The 18,580-nt window shown below is 44.3% G+C and overlaps 1 pseudogene; it reads right to left on the reverse strand.

The window, feature by feature from the left end:
• Positions 1-15,971: 15,971 nt before the first annotated feature.
• Positions 15,972-17,964, reverse strand: LOC112224385 (annotated as a pseudogene).
• Positions 17,965-18,580: the final 616 nt, after the last annotated feature.

An 18,580-nucleotide genomic window follows, 5' to 3' on the forward strand; every position in this document is an offset into this window, starting at 1 on the left:
TATGTGCTGAGAGAAGGACAGTGCACCGTCTAGCCATACTCCCAAGTACTTGTATGAGGTGACTACATCAAGCTCTAAACCCTCATTAGTTAGGGTAGTAATCACACCTGTGCGGAGAGGGGCATTCTTCTTACCAAACCACATTACCTTTGTTTTGGAGCTGTTCAGAACAAGGTTAAGGGCAGAGAAAGTTTGTTGGACACTAAGAAAGCTTTGTTGTAGATCGTTAAACACAAAATCTGGTGAGGGGCCATCTGAGTATAAGACTATATCATCTGCATATAAATGGATGAGAGAGCTACCTACTGCCTGAGCTATGTTGTTGATGTAAATTGAGAAGAACGTGGGGCCTAGGATTGAGCTTTGGGGTACTCCCTTGGTGACAGGCAGTGGCTGAGACAGCAGATGTTCTGACTTTATACACTGCACTCTTTGAGAGAGATAGTTAGCAAACCAGGCCAAAGACCCCTCAGACACCAATACTCCTAAGCCGGCCCAAAAGAATAAAATGGTCTACCGTATCAAAAACTTTGGTCAAGTCAATTAAAATAGCATCACAACTTTTTCTTAGAATCAAGGGCAATGGTGACATCATTTCAGACCTTCAAGGTTGCAGTGACACATCCATGATCTCTGTGGAAACCAGATTGCATACCAGAGAGAATACTATAGACATGAAGAAAGCCAGTCAGTTGATTATTGACAAGTTTTTCCAACACTTTTGATAAACAGGGCAAAAGAGAAATCGGCCTATAACAGTTAGAATTAACTTGATCTCCCTCTTTAAATAAAGGATGAACCGTGGCTGCCTTCCAAGAGAGGAGATACAGGTTAAAAAGGTCAGAGATAGGCTTGGTGATTATAGGGGCAGCAATTTTAAAGAAGAAAGGATCTAAGTTTAAGGAGCTCCTTTAAGCACCTCGGACTCAGTGCATTAGAAGGGGTGGGAGATGAGGAAATGTTGGAGGGCAAGGAGGCATGGCTGAGTCAAATAGGAATCCTGACTTAATGAAGTGGTGATTAAAAAGCTCAGCCATGTGCTTCTTGTCAGTAACAACCAAGGGACAAGGGCAGCTGTGAGGAGGAGGGTTTACTCTCCAGGTCTTTAACCGTTTTCCAGAACTTCTTGGGGTTACACCCACAGAGCGAGAACTGCTCTTTAAAGTAACTAACTTTAGCCTTCCGGATAACCTGAGTGCACTTATTTCTCATTTGCCTGAACGAGAGCCAGTCAGCCTGAGCATGCGTTTGCTGAGCCTTTCGCCAAATGGAATACTTGAGGTGGAGTAACTGCAAGATCAGGTGCTGAACCTGTTTTTAATTATCATTTTCTTTATGGGGGCGTGTTTGTTATCAATACCACTGAAAATATAAAAAATGTAGGTTTAAGCGTCTTCGACAGAGGGGATCAAGCTGATTCTATACCAATTTACAGAGGCCAGGTCATGAAGGAAGGCTTGCTCATTAAAGGTTTTTAGCAAGTGTCTATGACAAATCAGGGCAGGTCGTTTCACTGAGCAGCCATTACGAACACAGGCAGTGATCACTAAGGTCATTACATAAAACCAGACTGATACCTATCAAGCCTTTTCTGGGTGTTTGGATCTTGAGGGATTGGTAATAATCTGAGAAAGATTTAGGGAGTCCCATAAGACTTGGTCAGGTGGTTTAAGCATGTCCCAGTTTAGGTCACCTAGCAGGACAAATTCAGACTTAGTGTAAGGGGCCAAGAGAGAGCTTAGGGCAGGTAGGGTACAGGCCGGTGCTGATGGTGGACGATAACACCCAGCAACAGTCCACAAAGAGCTATTTGAAAGTGTAATTGCTTAAAACCAGCAAATAAAATTGAGACAACCGAGCACTGAACGTGTTCCATGATAAAGATTGCCACTCCACCACCTTTGGACAATCTGTCTTGCCGAAAAAGGTTATAACTAAAAAGGTTAACATCAGCGTTCAAACACTCTTTCTTAACCACGTGGTCATGGTTTCTTAACCATGACCAACACATCTGGATTGGAGCTGTGAACCCACACTTTTAATTGATCCATTTTAGGTAATAGGCTTCTAGTGTTAACGTGTTTCTTATTGAGGTAATTTACAATTGAAGTGTCCTGGCTGCATATCAGTTGAAAATAGAGATGGATCCAGGGGGTCCTGAATTGTAATGTCCTCTGCAAAGAGGGAGGGAGCTTCAAAGGCCTTTGCATTTGGGTGGGGAGTCTGTGAAAGGGCTTTGACACCTTTCACTTCACACCTCAGCGCTAATTGAAGTTGCAGCAGGATCTGTTCTGTCCTATCAAGCTTGTTAGCCTTAACTTAGCATTCAGTCCTTATAAAGTAAAATATATCATTGTAATTTATTAATTTTAAAGAGTGACCTGAGATGGTTTCAGTGTGTTTTAATCATTGAGTATTCATAAAGTGTATTAACCCTGCATGGCTGCTAGGTAGAGAGAGAGAGCCCGAGAGAGCTGTAAGTAAATTTGATTCCTGTAGGGATGGAGAGCATGAGTAGGCGTAACAGTATAGCTAAATGGCATTAAAGTAATGATTAACTGCCAAAATTGTCACCATGGTCATCTTACTGCTGTTAAAACAACTCCAAATATATATTATTGGCTGTATAGACCTTAGTGCTGGCTGACCAACAGGCAGGTGTCTTCACTAACATTTTCAACCTATCCCTGACCGAGTCTATAATACCAACATGTTTCAAGCAAGACCACCATAGTCCCTGTGCCCAAGAACACCAAGGTAACCTGCTGAAATGACTACCAACCCGTAGCACTCACGTCTGTAGCCATGAAGTCCTTTGAAAGGCTGGTCATGGCTCACATCAACACCATTATCCCAGAAACCCTAGACCCACTCCAATTTGCATACCGCCCTAACAGATCCACAGATGATGCAATCTCTATTGCACTTCACACTGCCCGTTCCCACCTGGACAAAAGGAACACCTACGTGAGAATGCTATTAATTGACTACAGCTAAGCATTCAACATCATAGTGCCCTCAAAGGACCCTGGGACTAAACACGTCTCTCATTTCAATTCACAAAACAAAAAAATATGTTTTTATCTCTTGAGCTTCTAGTCATGAAATCTATGCATCCTACCAAATCACTTTTTATAGCTACTGTTTACAGGCCTCCTGGGCCATATACAGCATTCCTCACTGAGTTCCCTGAATTCCTATCGGACCTTGTAGTCATAGCAGATAATATTCACATTTTTGGTGACTTTAATATTCACATGGAAAAGTCCACAGACCCACTCCAAAAGGTTTTCTGAGCCATCATCGACTCAGTGGGCTTTGTCCAACATGTCTCTGGACCTACTCACCGCCACAGTCATACTCTGGACCTAGTTTTGTCCCATGGAATAAATGTTGTGGATCTTAATGTTTTTCCTCATAACCCTCGGACCACAATTTTATTACGTTTGCAATCACAACAAATAATCTGCTCAGACCCCAACCAAGGAGCATCAAAAGTCATGCTATAAATTCTCAGACAACCCAAAGATTACTTGATGACCTTCCAGACTCCCTCTGCCTACCCAAGGACGTCAGAGAACACAAATCAGTTAACCACCTAACGAAGGAACTTAATATAATCTTGCACAATACCCTAGATGCAGTTGCACACCTAAAAACTAAAAACATTAGTCATAACAAACTAGCTCCCTGGTATACAGAAAATACCCGAGCTCTGAAGCAAGCTTCCAGAAAATTGGAACGGAAATGGCGCCACACCAAACTGGAAGTCTTCCGACTAGCTTGGAAAGACAATACCGTGCAGTATCGAAGAGCCCTCACTGCTGCTCGATCATCCTATTTTTCCAACTTAATTGAGGAAAATAAGAACAATACGAAATGTATTTTTTATACTGTCGCAAAGCTAACTAAAAGCAGCATTCCCCAAGAGAGGATGGCTTTCACTTCAGCAGTAATAAATTCATGAACTTATTTGAGGAAAAGATCATGATCATTAGAAAGCAAATTATGGACTCCTCTTTAAATCTGCGTATTCCTCCAAAGCTCAGTTGTCCTGAGTCTGCACAACTCTGCCAGGACCTAGGATCAAGGGAGACACTCAAGTGTTTTAGTACTATATCTCTTGACACAATGATGGAAATAATCATGGCCTCTCAACCTTCAAGCTGCATACTGGACCCTATTCCAACTAAACTACTGAAAGAGCTGCTTCCTGTGCTTGGCCCTCCTATGTTGAACATAATAAACGGTTCTCTATCCACCGGATGTGTGCCAAACTCACTAAAAGTGGCAGTAATAAAACCTCTCTTGAAAAAGCCAAACCTGGACCCAGAAAATATATAAAACTAATCGGCCTATATCGAATCTTCCATTCCTCTCTAAAATTTTTGAAAAAGCTGTTGCGCAGCAACTCACTGCCTTCCTGAAGACAAACAATGTATACAAAATGCTTCAGTCTGGTTTTAGACCCGATCATAGCACTGAGACTGCACTTCTGAAGGTGGTAAATGACCTTTTAATGGCTTCAGACCGAGGCTCTGCATCTGTCCTCGTGATCCTAGACCTTAGGGCTGCTTTTGATACCATCGATCACCACATTATTTTGGAGAGATTGGAAACTCAAATTGGTCTACACGGACAAGTTCTGGCCTGGTTTAGATCTTATCTGTCGGAAAGATATCAATTTGTCTCTGTGAATGGTTTGTCCTCTGACAAATCAACTGTAAATTTCGGTGTTCCTCAAGGTTCCGCTTTAGGACCACTATTGTTTTCACTATATATTTTACCTCTTGGGGATGTCATTCGTAAAACACAATGTTAACTTTCACTGCTATGTGGATGACACACAGCTGTACATTTCAATGAAACATGGTGAAGCCCCAAAATTGCCCTCGCTAGAAGCCTGTGTTTCAGACATAAGGAAGTGGATGGATGCAAACTTTCTACTTTTAAACTCGGACAAAACAGAGATGCTTGTTCTAGGTTCCAAGAAACAAAGAGATCTTCTGTTGCATCTGACAATTAATCTTGATGGTTGTACAGTCGTCTCACATAAAACTGTGAAGGACCTCTGCATTACTCTGGACCCTGATCTCTCTTTTGATGAACATATCAAGACTGTTTCAAGGACAGCTTTTTTCCATCTATGTAACATTGCAAAATGTTATGAATTTTATGAATAATGACTAAATTATGTATACATTTAACGTAGAACTATAAGTAACAGCATTCTACCCTGTCGCTGTATGATAGTATGAAACTTATTAGAATCATAAACCTAAATCTGATGTGTGTAGTTTTAGTCAAGAATTAGAACAAGGACTTTCTGTTCCTTTTTAGTATGTAAGCAGGGTGCAAGTGTGAAACAAATGGAGCTATCGTCAGGCAAGCTGTACTACTGTGTTCCTTACAGGACATTCTGTCCCCACCCAGGGAGGAGAGAGACCTTGGGCTTGTAGTAGATTGTTTAACAGGTGGCAGACAATGTATGAGTAGGAGAAGACTTGTGAACTATATTGCCATTGTATCTGAGAGGAGGAGGGACATTTATGACGAAATGTGAGGTATATAGACCAATGTACAGGAAATGATAAGCAGAACGTTCCAGTGAATAAACCTTTATGACTATTGTGGCTGGGCCTCCGCCTGATTCATTTCAACCAGAGTAATATAATTGAATTGGGTTTATAAACATTGAGAACAAAATTCTCATCACAATTGGCCCTACGAGCCGGATCTCAATACCTGCCTCTGTCGTCCCAAGGAACTGCTGAAAACCATGCATGGGCGGATCCAGGATCCGTAAGACAAAGACCTGACCTCTGAATTGAGGGTTTATTTCAGGCCAGTGGTGAACTGGTACACGACAGAGGTGGTGATGAGATCCAACCTACATTGCTTTTCCCAGTCTTCAAGACAAGGTCGGTAATATTTATTCACGAACTTGGGGGGAATGATTTAAGATAACACCAAGTGTCACTTTTGTGTATGTCGATAGTTAACTTATTGTGCAGGTCCGCCATGACCTGAGGTACATGTGCACTACCATGAAATAAAACTAGCTTAATAGATCTGGCCACCTTTGTGACAGCCTGCAAGGTTTGTTAAAGCCAGATTTAAATCGGTGTTGTGAATAGGATGGGGATTTTTGTACAAATAGGATCACTTAAATGGTTAATTAACATGCGGTACTAGCCATAAATCAAATTCAAAAGACATACTGAAATAAAGTCCTCATGAAAACTGGTTGATATACAGCGAGGATATAAACTGGGTTTTGTCTTTGGGAGACGGTAATTCTATGCGAACAGGATAACCCAACCAATTCAAAAGCCAATCTGAAATAGATTCTAGAAATTGCAGAGAAGCCTAATATAGCAGAGTGAGATACGAGATATTGACGTCAAAAGAACAAGCAACAACCGAAAAATGGGACGGGTGTCACGCCCTGGTCTTAGTATTTTGTGTTTATATATTTATTTGGTCAGGCCAGGGTGTGACATGGGTTTATTTTTGTGTTGTGTTGTGGTATTGGGGGTTTTAGTAGGTATTGGGATTGTGGCTCAGTAGGGGTGTCTAGCATAGTCTATGGCTGCCTGATGTTCTCAATCAGAGTCAGGTGATTCTCGTTGTCTCTGATTGGGAACCATATTTAGGTAGCCTGGGTTTCACTGTGTGTTTGTGGGTGATTGTTCCTGTCTTAGTGTTTTGTATTTCACCAGATAGGCTGTTTCGGTTTTCATTATTTCATTTCGTTAGTTTTGTAGTTTCTGCATGTATAGGTTTTCCTTCATTAAAATATATCATGAATCATCATCACGCTGCATTTTGGTCCGATCCTTGTTCTACCTCTTCGTCAGAGGAGGAGATAGAAGAGAGCCGTTACAACGGGGAGACGTATTGTCCGATCGACACCACTATAGATAAAGTTTCTAGAAAGGAAAATCACACAGGTTAAAAATGTCTTCGGGATAGGGGGCAGCATTTTCACTTTTGGATAAATAGCATGACCAAATTCAACTTCCTGCTACTCATCACCAGAATATAAAATATGCATAGTATTAGTAGATTTTGATAGAAAACACTCTGAAGTTTCTAAAACTGTTTGAATCATGTCTGTGAGTATAACAGAACTTATGTAGCAGGCAAAACCCAGAGAACAAACCATTCAGGTCACTGTCTATTCAATGAGTTTTCATTGGGTAATCAGAATTCTAAGGGACTTGTTTGCAGTTCCTACCGCTTCCACTTGATGTCACCAAGTCTTTAGAAATTGGTTGAGGTTATTCCTTTGTGTAATGAAGAAGTATGGCCATCTTGAAGAAGTGTCACGTTATGTGTACTGTTTGATAGTTGCGCAAGACAAGAAAGCATGCTTGAGTTTGTTGTCTTCCTGTATTGAAAACAGATAGTCCTGTCTTCAATTTGATCGATTATTAACGTTTAAAAATACCTGATGTTGTATTACAAAAGTAGTTTGAAATGTTTTGGCAAAGTTTACAGGTAACTTTTGAGATATTTTGTAGTGACGTTGCGCAAATTGGAAGATGTGTTTTTCTGGATCAAATGCGCCAAATAAATGGATATTTTGGATATATATCGACGGAATTAATCAAACAAAAGGACCATTTGTGATGTTTATGGGACATATTGGAGTGCCAACAAAAGAAGCTCGTGAAAGGTAAGGCATGATTTACATTTTATTTCTGCCTTTTGTGTTGCGCCTGCAGGGTTGAAATATGCTACTCTTTGTTTACTGTTGTGCTATCATCAGATAATAGCATCTTATGCTTTCGCCGAAAAGCCTTTTTGAAATCTGACATGTTGGCTGGATTCACAACGAGTGTAGCTTTAATTTGGTATTTTACATGTGATTTAATGAAAGTTTGATTTTTATAGTATTTTTTTAAATTTGGCGCTCTGCATTGTCCCTGGCTATTGGCCAAGTGGGACACGACTGTCCCGCCTAACCCAGAGAGGTTTTAAGAGATAGCAACATGCACACCAATAGTGAGACACACATAGGAGTAATTTAATCAAAATTAAAGAGCCACACACATAGATTGTGATAACAACTATAGTGATTGGAAAACAGTAAAAAGAGCACATACATAGATCATAGAAATGCATACACATAGTTTGTGAGAATATCATAGTAACTACAAGGTTTTATTAAACATGGGTAGTAAATCCTCAAAGGAGGTCCCGGATTTAACGGGAGACGAGCGTTATATGAAGTTAAAAGAAATATTGATTTCGGCAAGAAATGGAGGGGAAGTACGAATTTGACGGACGTTTAATTTGTCTAAAGAAAAACTGGAATCAATGTTTGTGGGGACAAGGTAGAGAAGCAATGGACAGAAGGGCTCGACACTGCTCGTATGGAGTTAGCCGAGGAAGAGCGCAGAGAGAGAAAGAAAAAGGAAGTAAAAAAGAAGGAATATGTAAGTAACAAGCAGGAGGAAAGGATAGGGCTAGCTGCCCTGGGAAAGTCAGGAAAGATTTAACTGAACTAGGACAGGCTCCCGCAGCACGCCGACACAGGCCTCAAGGGCGACCCGGAGGGCAAGGCGCAGGGCGATCCGGATGGGGGCGATGGAAATCCCTCAACAGTGATGGGTCCAAGATGTCCCCCACCGGTATCCAGCACCTCTCCTCTGGGCCGTATCCTTTCCCAGTCCACGAGGTACTGCAGGCCGCTCACCCGTAGTCTCGAGTCCAGAATGGCACGTATCGTGTACGCCGGGGACCCCTTGATGTCCAGAGGGGGCGGTCAGCACTCCTCTTCTGTCGTCCACTGGCTTGTTTGAGGGATTCCTGGACGGCTCTCCAGGTCTCCTTGGAGAGCTGCACCCAATCCTCCACCGCAGAAGCCTCGGTCTGACCCGGATGCCGAGGTGCCAGGACCGGCTGGTAGCCCAACACACACTGAAATGGTGATAGGTTCGTAGAGGAGTGACGGAGTGAGTTCTGGGCCAACTCCGCCCATGGGACGTACCTAGACCACTCCCCTGGCCAGTCCTAGAAATACGACCGCAGTAACCTGCTCACCTCCTGGTTCACTCTCTCCACCTCCCCATTACTCTCTGGGTGATAACCGGATGTCAGGCTGACCGAGACCCCCAGACGCTCCATAAACGCCCTCCATACCCAGGACGTGAACTGGGGAACCCGATCAGAGAAGATGTCCTCCGGCACCCCGTGGTGCTGGAAGACGTGGGTAAATAGCGCTTCCGCAGTCTGTAGGGCTGTAGGGAGACTGGGTAACGGGAGGAGACGGCAGGACTTCGAAAACCGATCCACAACAACCAAGACCGTAGTGTTCCCCTGAGACAGGGGGAGATCGGTCAGGAAATCCACTGACAAGTGAGACCATGGCCGTTGTGGAACGGGGAGTGGCTGTAACTTCCCTCTAGGAAGGTACATAGGAGCCTTACTCTGGGCGCACACCGAACAGGAAGAGACATAAAACCTAACGTCCCTAGCCAAGGTGGACCACCAATACTTCCCCCTGAGACCCCGCACTGTCCTCGCCACACCAGGATGAACCGAAGAGGGTAGTGTGTGAGCCCACCGAATCAGTTGGTCACGAACACCAAGCGGCACGTACTTATGACCAGCCGGACACTGAGGAGGCGCAGGTTCCGCCTGTAACGCCCGCTCCATGTCCGAGTCCACCTCCCATACCACTGGTGCCACCAGCCTAGGCTAGAAGGATGGGAGTAGGATCGGTGGGCCAATCCTCCGTGTCATAGAGACGGGACAGCGCGTCGGCCTTTGTGTTCAAGGAGCCTGGTCTATAAGACAGAGTGAACCTGAATCGAGTTAAGAACATGGCCCAGCTTGCCTGACGCGGATTCAGTCTCCTAGCTGCCCGGATATACTCCAGATTCTGGTGGTCAGTCCAGATGAGAAAAGGGTGCCTAGCCCCCTCAAGCCAGTGTCTCCACACCCTCAGGGTCCCCCACATCATAGTTACGCGCAGGGGCGGAGTTTTGGTGGCATACCCGAGCGCTGTGATAGCACAGCACCCACCGCAGCCTCGGACACGTCCACCTCCACTATGAATGCTAAAGAGAGGGGTCCGGGTGCGCCAACACGGGTGCATCTGTGAACAGCGCCTTCAACCTATTGAAGGCTGTGTCATCCTCTGCCGACCACCGCAAACGCACCGGCCCCCCCTTCAGCAGTGAGGTAACGGGGCCGCTACCTGGCCAAAACTCTGGATAAACCTCCGGTAGTAATTGGCAAACCCAAAGAACCATTAGCGAAGTACATGGTACTTTTACATTTTGGAGAAAATAACGTTTTGTGAAAGTTTGGTTTTACTCTTACGATAGAATTAAAGCAGAACTCAGTTGGAGTAGGGGGTATATTTTTGCCTAGAGGCAGGAACAAGAGGATTGGTTGCAGTGTTGGCTACTAATTTTTAGGGTAAGTTGCTAGAGGCAGGTTGATTTGTGGCTTGATAACGTAAAACTGCGTCATTACGTTGCATACACAATAACGTTACTCAAATTAATTTGACAGTTGTTCAGGTACAGACCCACTCTTTTCTGTACTTTTGGCAGTACAATTTTGATGGAGAGATGTTGATTGATGTTGTAAATTCTGTTCAAGATCAAACATTTGTGATTAATTGGGTTTGGCTTGTCGAACCCGTACTACTGCTGCTGCAGTCAGCCAACAATGATTTGCAATTCGCTGAAATTGCTGCTGCCTGGGCACGGGCTGAGTGCCTGCTGCTGAAGTCACTCACAATGCACTTTTGCAGCCAGGCAATGATGTTGTGACTGAGGGTGACAGAGAAAATTGTTTGTGTCATTTCGAGACAATGCGTGCATTATAGCTTTGAGTCACTTTTCAAAAGTTGCTAAAAGTTCCAAATATATTTTTAAAAGTAGCTAAATTTGTCAGGGTAGTCTGAAAAGATGCTAAATTTAGCAACAAATTTTCTAGGTGGGCATCACTGGTTGGTGGCGCTCACTGGGCTATATTTGGCTATAAGAGAGGGAGATCAGAATAGTTGAATCGTAAAACATTGTAATAGTTCCCGGTTATTGATTTTTGGTTTGATTTTTTAGGTAACACCAGTGAATTTGAACAGGAAGTTAATGTATACTAACAATATAATCTGTTTCCATTAAGGGGAACCATGACAGGTCCGCAAAGTGGATTACAGATTGAGTTAATTTTATTTTAAAGGGACAGTGCACATTAATCATAGTTGTGTGTGTCTAATGGCAGGGTATTCCTATCAAGCATTTGACTATTTGAAGAGAGACTGAATAGGCTTTAGATATAACCAATGAGGAAATGTAAAACCAATGATTTGGGGGAGTACAATAGAATTATCATTATTATTAGGTTTTGTTTGTAGTAAACGTTTGGGATTAGGGAGATTTCCATTTTCCTAGAGACACGGTATCTTAAAGGGGTACACACATAGAATATTATAAGTTTTTGTTTTCTGAGTTTTAATTAAACACGTGAATTCTTTACATAAAGGGTACTTTAATTTGTCCAATATAGTATGGAACACGACTGTAAAAGGGTGGTATAACCTTTGACCTCTATCATGGCTTTCCCTTGTGGTCTGATCAGCCTCAGGGGAGGGCCATTTGGATAATGAATTTGAGGTCATTTGTGATACTGATATTAAGGTAAATTGAGTAACTGATCATTATGAACAAGTTTTTAGTTCCTTGACATAGTTGTAATTTGAACCAATGAAAAGAAAGAAATGGCATAGCCCTGGATTAATGGTAGATTTATGTTAAGTATTTAGAATGTAATCCAGGCCAACAGGGACAGGAATATATGACATCTGTGGTGATTCAGGATTATTGATAGGTTCAAAATAACCTTAATCAACCTATGTAAGGACTTTAGAGATTGCAACCATAGACATGTTGTTTATAAAAATCCATGAGTTCAGATAAGGCCAAACAGTTAGACACTTAGTTAATATTTGGAAACAACATATATTTGTTACTGACTGTTATGAGAAAGAGATACAGACAGATAGGAGAAAGGGCAGACAGAGTTTTGAGAGCAGAGAGGAGAAGGTGGAGAAGGAGAACCAGGAAATGAGCAAGATATGAGTGACACAGAATGGGTAGATAACAGTTACTGAGTGGAGTAAAAAGGGGAATGAAAGCTTAGTTGGTTTTAGGGATAGGGGGCAGCATTTTCACTTTGGATGAATTGCGTGCCCATAGTGAACTGCCTCCTACTCTGTCCCAGATATTAATATATGCATATTATTATTACTATTGGATAGAAAACACTCTGAAGTATCTAAAACTGTTTGAATTATGTATGTGAGTATAACAGAACTCATAGGGCAGGCAAACTTCCAAACAGGAAGTGGAAATTCTGGGGCTGGTTGATTTTCAACTCATCGCCTATTCACATCCAAATAAGATATGGATCTGTTTGCACTTCCTATGCCTTCCACTAGATGTCAACAGTCAGTAGAACGTGGAATGAAGCCTCTAGTGTGATGTGGGACCGGATGGCAGCTATTTGAGTCACTGGTCTGGCAGAATGCCAGTTCCTGGTTACGCAGTAGTCATTATATCGTCTTGCGTTCCATTACTCTGTAGACAAAAACGAATGCTCCGGTTGGAACGTTATTGGATCAATGGAAACAGGATGCACCTGAGCTCAATTTCGAGTCTCATAGCGAAGGGTCGAAATACTTATGTGAATAAGGTATATCTGTTGTTGTTTTTTTAATACATTTGCAAAAAAAATATAAAAACCTGTTTTCACTTTTTCATTATGGGGTATTGTGTGTAGGTTGCTGAGGATTAAAAAATTAGGCTGTAACGTAACACAAATTATGGAAAAAGTAAAGCGGTCTGAATACTTTCCTAAGGCACTGTATATACAGTACCAGTCAACAGTTTGGATACACCTACTCATTCAAGGGTTTTTCTTTATTTGTGCTATTTTCTACATTGTAGAATAATAGTGAAAACATCAAAACTTTGAAATAACACATATGGAATCATGTAGTAACCAAAAAAGTGTTAAACAAATCAAAATATATTTTAGATTTTAGATTCTTCAAAGTAGCCACACTTTGCCCTGATGACACACTCTTGACCTTCTCTCAACCAGCTTCATGAGGTAATCACCCAAAATGAATTTCAATTAACTGGTTTGCCTTGACAAAAGTTAATTTGTTAATTTTCTTAATGTGCTTGAGCCAATCAGTTGGGTGGTGACAAGGTAGCCATATTTGGTAAAAGACCAAGTCCATATTATGGCAAGAACAGCTCAAATAAGCAAAGAGGAATGACTATTATTATTCTACAATTATTCACTATTATTCTACAAATAGAGTAAAAGGTAAAAATAAAGAAAAACCCTTGAATTAGTAGGTGTGTCCAAACTTTTGACTGGCACTGTATATACAGCCCCTTGACTGGTACTGTACATACAGTCCCCCATCGCGGGGTTGGATGTCACGCAGTATGGTGTTGGTTGTCAGAATGTTTGCTAGTAACTTATTCCTTTTGTAACAGGAACTTAAGTAATATAGCATACAGTCTTAGAAACAGTTAAGTCATTCTTTGATCAAACAATATTTATAACAAAATTCAGCATTTTATTCTGTGAAAATAACAAAAACATTGAGTAAATTTGCACATGCATGTATGCTTTTATTTGACCTTTATTTAACTAGGCAAGTCAGTTAAGAACAAATTCTTATTTTCAATGATGGCCAAGGATCAGGGGGCAAAAACATATATATATATTTTTTTTAACCTTGTCAGCTCAGGGATTTGATCTTGCAACCTTTTGGTTACAAGTCCAATGCTCTAACCACTAGGCTACCTGCCAACCAAGCAGTGTGGGTGTGTAAGACACAAAGGCAAAGAAGGGAGTTCTTTACAGCACAAGCTCAAAAGAGCTTGGGCTTTAATCAGTAATGAATTTTTAAAAAATAGGCAGGTAAACTCTGATCTCCGGTCACGGTGAAAAAGTTAAATTTCTTATACTTTCAATGCATTTTGTTGCAAAAGGTTGGTAAACGACTTGGTGACATTTAGTTGATTTCACATTGAATTCATGTTGACAACTCAACCAAATGTAAATGAAAACTAGACGTTGAACTGACTGACGTATGTGTCCAGTGGATAGTTACCACATGGCTAGACCTAGGAATTCAGAAATATGTTTGAAATAAAGCTCTCTTTCCTCTTTTTAACAAACATAATTTAATGGATACTCCCATAATTCAAACATTTACAAAGACATGTTTAGATGTTTTACTTTCACCTATGAAAAACAAATTCCCCTCACCTCAATGTTTTGTCATGCTCACATTAATTGACCAGGTGGATGAGCTCTTTCAAAGTTAACACATTTTAACTTTGAAATTATTACACAGAGCAATTTAGACTGGGAAGAATTAGCACTGTGAGACAACCAACCTTGGTCTTCCCCTACTAAACACACACATCCTACTCTCCTCTTTTTACCTCATTGCAAAAAGTCAATGGATTTACTTGCATAGCTATTAATAGCATATGAAATGTGTTCTTGTACAATTACTGTAGGAGGTAAGGAACCATTTCTACAAATATATATATCTTCTTACCTGCGTTTACAATGGTATGAAATGAAAGAACAAACAAAAGAACACAGTTTGTCCATGGTTTTGAAAGCTGTTTCTGTTTCGCAAGCCATGTTTCTATGCCTGACCATTTTACAGCCTGACTTTCGCTTTGTTGAGCCAGTTAGACATCTTCATGAGGCGGGTGTCCAAGTGTGGAGGTTTTGTTTCGAGTTGATTAACTCGGTTAGCATGAAAAATGGATAATGTTCCCAGATGATTTACTGTACCTATAAATCACCACACCTTCCAGAAACGGACTACTAACATATTGTTCTAATGAAAACTAAACCTATCTTTCAACAGTCTGCAATAGAAACTGTTCGTCAAATACTGCAGACATTTTCAATGTTTGGTTTAGTTTTTTGTTCCTTTTGTCTTGCAGAGTGTTGTAGGATGTCCCTTGTGAGTGTCCGTACCTATGTATGACATGCGAAGACTAGGTTGTGTCTGTAACGATGTTCGTCTGAGGAAGAAGGAGTAGACCAAAGCGCAGTGTGGTACGTGTTAATATTTCCTTTAATTAACTGAACACTAAATACAAAAGAACAAGAGAATAAATGAAAACCGAAACAGTCCCGTATGGTGCAAACACTGAAACGGAAAACAACTACCCACAAACCATAGTGGGAAAACAGGCCGCCTAAGTATGGTTCTCAATCAGAGACAACGATTGACAGCTGCCTCTGTTTGGGAACCATACCAGGCCAAACACATAGAACTATAACACATAGAACAAAAACATAGAATGCTCACCCCAACTCACGCCCTGACCAAACTAAAATAGAGACATAAAAAAAGAACTAAGGTCAGGACGTGACAGTGTCAGAGAAATTCTATAGGAAGAGAGACTGCATATTCTTTCAAACAACACCATTATAAGATTAGTTCAAATGGATCAGTTAACTATGCAATTCAACAGTTGTGCAGTTAAGGCCCAACGAACAGTGTCGGGTCTCAGCTTTTATAGAGAAGTTCCTCCTTTTTGTATTTGTGGCAGTCAGCAGATAGTTTGTAAAAGGCAATTAGTTGTATGTGCAGATTTAAGATAGCACAAGGTTGATAGCCCGAGGGCATTCACAACAGAAAATGTTTTAATGTGCTCCTGTCTGCAAGTTTCCATACATGTGACTTCCTATAGATAGTAAACCCACAGGATGTCACATGCTGCGGTTGCACCCAAACGGCTCTTAGCTGTAAACCCAGTCTTATGACCAAGTCACACAAAGACACGTTTGTAAAAAACACTAGCATATAACAAGAGACTATTCTTTAAACCCTCCCGTCGTCCTCGTATTGTGTCTAGTCCCCGCGTCCTCCGGGTCACCCTGTCCCGTCCTGGCTAAAGGCCCAATGTGCGCAAGTGACAGTAGGCGTGTGAACAGCCTTTGCAGATGTATTTCTTACACCTGCAGCACACCGTGTGTGTCTTGGAGTCCTTCTTGGGTGGGCAGAGCTGACACCTCTTCCTCTTACTTGCCCCGGTGGCCGGGGCAACGAGCGGGGCAGCGGCCGTGCCAGTGGCAGGGCCCTCGCGCTGTTGATCACGAGCCGCCGCCGTAGCACTCTGTAGGACTTTGACAAGTGCTGACGCCGCTTCGGTGCGGGGGAGATGCTGCCTTCTTTGGATCAGCGGCTTCACAAGTGCCTTTCCCAGCTGCTCGAGGAACACCCTGCGCTTGTTCCGCTTGCGAGGCATCCAGTCAGGCTTGATCTCTCGCCATATGACAAAGGCGTTGTAGGAGGACACGTCGAAGATGTTGTGGAAGACGACCAGGGGCCAGAGGGCATTCATCCGTCTGCAGCTGTAGGTGCCGACCACCTTGTCTAGGTTGTCCACACCGCCCTTGTTGCAGTTGTAGTCTAGGATGACGGCCGGCTTCCTGTCACGGCGATCGCTAATGTTGCCCTCTGTGTGCAGCGTGCTCAAAAGTAGCACGTTCTGGTTTTTCTTTGCCAGGTAGGACACCAGAGTGGTGGTGGGCGTGAAGGCAAACCTGGAGGACAGGACCTGTCTGCCCCTGGACTCGAGCAGCGCGGGCGGGATCTCGGCCTTGTTTTTTCTCACCGTGCCCACCATGGTGAGGTTCCTCTCGAGGAGCCGCTGGCCCAGTTCGTAGGAGGTGAAGAAGTTGTCGCAGGTGACGTTGCGACCGCTCAGCCCCGTTGTCAGATCGAGGACGACGCGCATCCCCTGGTTCTTCTCGGGGCCTCCGCTGGCTGCCTTGCCGGTGTACACTTGCATCTTCCAAGCGTAGCTGGACTTGGCGTTGCAGGCCACCCACGACTTGATGCCGTATTTCGCCGGCTTGCTGGGGATGTACTGACGGAAAGTACAGCGGCCTTTTGGAAAGGGGACAAAAGATTAGTGTCATTACTGTGTCTTGGGGGCCAACGGCCTTTTGTGTTACACACGCTGCTAGTGCTGCTACAGCCGCTGCTTGTACCGCTGCTACAGCAGCACTACCTCTCCATAGACATATGCGCACACGCACGCACAGTACCTCTGAACGGGACCAGTTGCTCGTCCACCGTCACGTAGGGCCCCGGGTTGTAGAGGGCCGACAGCCGCGCCTCCCACAGGTCCCAGACATCCCGTATGGCTGCGAGTTTGTCCGTGGTGAGTCTGGCGGGTCTCGACTGGCGGTCGTCGAATCGCAGCAGCCTCGAGTACCTGTGAAAGACCTTGAGGGGCATGGTGGCTCGGAACACAGTCCTGCCGCTCTCGGCGTCCCACAGGCTTGCCGTGGCCTCGCCTCGCCTCGGGACCTGTAGACGCCCGCAAGGATCAGCAGCCCTACGTAGGCGCGCAGGTCCGTGGCGTCCATGGGTTGCCAGTCGTCGGCGTATTTTCTGGCCCCGTGCAGGTTCGTCATTTCCACAATTATCCTTTCTATCGCCGGTGTGACAAACAGGTGGAAGGCGGACGCGATGTCGCGGGCCTGGGTCGCGGCATAGGCCGTGGGGCCCGGAGTCTGGTCCGGCCCGGCATGGCAGATCGCGAGGGCCCCGCGGTGGCGGCCGTAGGCCACGGGGGACCACTCGATTTTGCCGTTTTTCGACAGCAACGGCGTCTCCCGTTAGTCCGGGGCCGAGGAGATCTCTTCCTCGCGTCGGTCCTCGTGCTCGTCCTCGGGTGCTTCCTCGGGCTCTTCCTCAGAAGAGGGAGAAGAAGCATCGTCGACCTCACGGCGCTCGGGGTTGTATTCCTCCCTGTCTTCGTCTTCCGAAACCTCTTCCTCCTCCTCCTCCTCCTGGCAATCTGAGTAGTCTTCTTGGTCCACGCTGGACAAGATCTGTTCTAGAACCTGCGCGGCCGTAAAACGCACGGCCATGGCCGCTCGGCTCCACTGATCGGGTCCGCTAAGCGCACTTGGCACGGGTGGGGCGCCGGTCACTTTGTGTGTGTATGTATGTGTGTGTGTGTGTGTGTGTGTGGGTGGGTGCCGCTGACAATATTAGTATCCTCTCTAGTAGGGCCGGCCGGCCACCTTACGCGGGTGACTGAGACCCGAAAATGCACGAGGCTCACTTGGGCGCTTGTGTGTAGCCGTGTGCAGTTGACCCACCCCACCCGAGCAACAATAACACTCGGCTGCTCTCTAGCACACAGCGGAGCATGCCACGGGCGCAGAGCACAGAGCACAACAAGAACACTTGGCTGGACAGGGCATGTTTGACCAGCGGCTGGCTGGGCCGCTCTGACCCACAGAGCGCAGAGCACAGAGCGGGAGCCCTGGAAACACAGGGCCTGGATAGCACACAGCGGGGCATGTCTGGACCTGAGCCACGGGCGCAGAGCACAGAGCACAACAAGAACACTTGGCTGCTCTCTAGCACACAGCAGGGCATGTTTGGACCTGTGTAGCGGCTGGCAGGGTCGCTCAGTGGGTCAGAGCGCAGAGCGAGGGGGGAGCCGGGCACAACCTCCCACACTCGCAGACTCTCTAC

The sequence above is a fragment of the Oncorhynchus tshawytscha genome, linkage group LG03 (assembly GCF_018296145.1).
Source record: "Oncorhynchus tshawytscha isolate Ot180627B linkage group LG03, Otsh_v2.0, whole genome shotgun sequence".
NCBI lineage: Eukaryota > Metazoa > Chordata > Actinopteri > Salmoniformes > Salmonidae > Oncorhynchus > Oncorhynchus tshawytscha.